A 3,504-nucleotide genomic window follows, 5' to 3' on the forward strand; every position below is an offset into this window, starting at 1 on the left:
CCTCCCCCTCTTCCCCCTCTTCCCCCTCTCCCACTCTTCCCCCTCTTCCCCTCCCCCTCTTCCCCTCCCCCTCTTCCCTCTCCTCCCCCTCCTCCCCCTCTCCCTCTTCTCTCTTCCCCTCCCCTTTTTCCCCCTCTTCCCCCTCTTCCCTCCTCCCCCTCTCTTCTCTCTTACCCTCCCCCTTTCGCCCATCCCTCTCTTCCTCTCCCCCTCTTCCTCCTCTTCTCCCTCTTCCCTTCCCCCTCTTCCCCTCCCCTCTTCCCCCTCTTCCCCTCCCCTCCCCCTCTTCCCCTCCCCTCTTCCCCTCCCCTTTTCCCCCTCCCCCTCTTCCCCTCCCCCTCTTCCCCTCCCCCCTCTTCCCCTCCCCCTCTTCCCCTCCCTCTCTCCCCCTCCCCCTCCCTCTCTCCCCCCTCCCCTTCCCCCCCTTTTCCTCCCCCTCCCCCTCTTTCCCTCCCCCTTTCCCCCCTCCCCCTCTTTCTACCCCCTCCCCCTCTTCCCCTCCCTCTCTTCCCCCTCCCCCTCTTCCCCTCCCCCCTCTTCCCCTCTCCCCCTCTTCCCCCCCTCCCCTTTCCCCCTCCCCCTCTTTCCCTCCCCCTTTTCCCCCCTCCCCCTCTTCCCTCCCCCTTTTTTCCCCCTCCCCCATCTTCCCCTCCCCCCTTATCCCCTCCCCCTTTTCCCCCCTTCCCCTCCCCCTTTTCCCCTCTCCCCTTTTCCCCTCTCCCCTTTTCCCCTCTCCCCTTTTCCCCTCCCCTTTTCCCCTCCCCTTTTCCCCTCCCCCTTTTCCCCCTCCCCTTTTCCCCTCCCCCTTTTCCCCCTCCCCTTTCCCCCTCCCTCTTTTCCCCCTCCCCCTTTTCTACCCCCTCCCCCTTTTCCCCCTCCCCCCCCCCCTTTTTCCCCCTCCCCTTTCCCTCCCCCCTCCCCTTTTCCCCCTCTCCCCCCTCTTCCCCTCCCCTTTTCCTCCCCCTCCCACTCTTCCCCCCTGTTCCCCTGCTCCCCCCTCTTCTCCCTCTTCCCCTCCTCCCCTCTTCCCCTCCCCCTTTTTCCCCCTCCCCCTCCCCTTTTCCCCCTCCCCCTCCCCCTTTTCCCCTCCATCTCTCCCCCTCCCCCTTTTCTCCCCTCCCCTTTTCTCCCCTCCCCTTTTCTCCCCCTCCCCTTTTCTCCCCCTCCCCTATTCCCCATCCCCCTCTTCCCCTCCACCTTTTCTTCCACCCTCCCTCTCTTCCCCCTGTTCCCCTGCTCCCCCTGTTCCCCTCTCCCCCCTCCCCCTCTTCCCCTGCTCCCCCTCTTCCCTCCTCCCCCTCTTCCCTCCTCCCTTTCTTCCTTCCTCCCCCTCTCCCTCTTCTCTCTTCCCCTCCCCCTTTCCCCATCCCTCTCTTCCCCTCCCCCTCTCACCTCCCCTTCTTCTCCCTCTTCCCCTCCTCCTTTTCTCCTTTCCCCCTTTTCCCCCTCCCCCTCTTCCCCTCCCCTCTTCCCCTTTCCCCTCCCTCTTTTCCCACTCCCTCCCTCTCTTCCCCCTGTTCCCCTCTTCCGCCCTCTTCCCCCTCTTCTCCCTCTTCCCTCCTCCCCCTCTTCCTTCCTCCCCCTCTTCCCTCCTCCCCCTCTCCCCTCCTCCCCCTCTCCCTCTTCTCTCTTCCCCTCCCCCTTTTCCCCCTCTTCCCCTCTCCCTCTTCCCTCCTCCCTCTTCCCTCCTCCCTCCCCCTCTTCCCTCTCCCCTCTTCCCTCTCCCCCTCTCCCCTCTTCTCTCTTTCCCTCCTCCCCCTCTCCCTCTTCTCTCTTCCCTTCCCCCTTTAACCCTATCTCTCTCTTCCCCTCCCCTTCTTCTCCCTCTTCCCTCCCCCTTTCCCCTCCCCCCTCTTCCCCCTGTTCCCTGCTCCCCCTCTTGCCCCTGTTCCCCTGCTCCCCCTCTTGCCCCTGTTCCCCTGCTCCCCCTGTTCCCTCCTCCCCCTCTTCCCTCCTCACCCTCTTCCCTCTTCCCTCCTCCTCCTCTCCCTCCTCCTCTCCTTTTTCTCTCTTCCCTTCCCCATCCCTCTCTTCCCCTCCCCCTCCCCCTCCCCCTCTCCCCTCCCTACCTCCCCCTCCCCCCTTCCCCTTCTCCCCCTTCCCCTCTTCCCCTCTCCCTTTTTCCCCCTCCCCCTTTCCCTCCTCCTCCTCTCTCCCTCTTCTCTCTTTTCCCTCTCCCTTTCCTCCATCCCTCTCCCCCTCTCCCTCTTCCCCTTCTTCCCCCTCTTCCCCTTCTTCCCCCTCTTTCCCCTTTCCCCCCTCCCCCTCTTCCCCTTCTTCTCCCCCCTCCCCCCTCAACTTCTTCCCAACCCACTCTCACTCTTCTCTCTTCGCCTCCCCTTTCCCCCCTCCCCCTCAACTTCTTCCCTCCCCCACTTCCCTCCTCCCCCCTCTCCCTCTTCTCTCTTCCCCTCCCCCTTTCCCCCCTCCCCTTCTTCCCCTCCCCCATCTTCCCCTCCCTCTCAACTTCTTCCCCTCCCCCTCTTCGCGTCCCACTCTCTCTTTTTCCCCACCTCCTCCCCTCCCCTTCTTCCCCACCCCCCCAACTTCTTCCCCTCCCCCTCAACTTCTTCCCCTCCCCCTCTTCGTGTCCCACTCTTCCTTTTTCCCCTCCTCCTCCCCCTCTTCTCCCTCCCCCTCTGCCCCTTCCCCTCCCCCTTCCCCTCCCCTTCTCCCCTCCCCTCTTCCCTCTATTCCCCCTCTTCCCCCTCTGTATATGTATACATATACATAAACACATGTATGTATATATATATATATATATGTATATGTATATGTATATATAAAATAAAGCCTTATGACTATCCCAAGTATATGTATGTATAAAATCAACATTCCAGTACAGACTTAAAAAAAAAAAAAAAAAAAAACGAGTACTGCCCAACGGTTCTGTCCTGTCATCTTTCATAGGTTCGAATCCCGACTCCCTCCATTATTTTCGTATTTATGGTTCCCGACTGCTGCCGAAGGACTTTGCAGGATTATCCGTAATGGAGGACACCAATCATAGGATTCGATTCCCCACAACGGACCACGTGATTTGCTCGTGACCGGCAGGTCCTGCCCTCCGCGGATGAGAGCTCAGAGATCGTTAACTGGTCCACGAGTAACGCTGTGTCAAATATATATATAGATATATATATATATTTATGTATATATATATATATATATATATATATATATATATGCACTGAAGATGTAATATACGAAAGCGCTCTGCTTCGTTAGTTTCTTTTTCTAAGTGGTCTACTTTGCATATGTATATATATATGTATATATATATATATATATATATATATATATATATATATATATATATATACATTTATCTATTTATTTATTTATTTATTTATTTATTTTTGGGGGGAGGAGGAAGGTGTCTCTTCTTTTTTTTGGGGGGGGGAGGTGAGGAGGAGGAGGGTGAGGAGTTGCTGCCTCGAATTCTATCTTCGTCTTCAACTCGTCAACTCGTGTCAAAGTCAACTAAACCTTTCTCGGCGTGCT

This window comes from Oratosquilla oratoria, chromosome 15 (genome assembly GCF_046742065.1).
Source record: "Oratosquilla oratoria isolate Oo_2021 chromosome 15, ASM4674206v1, whole genome shotgun sequence".
Classification (NCBI taxonomy): domain Eukaryota; kingdom Metazoa; phylum Arthropoda; class Malacostraca; order Stomatopoda; family Squillidae; genus Oratosquilla; species Oratosquilla oratoria.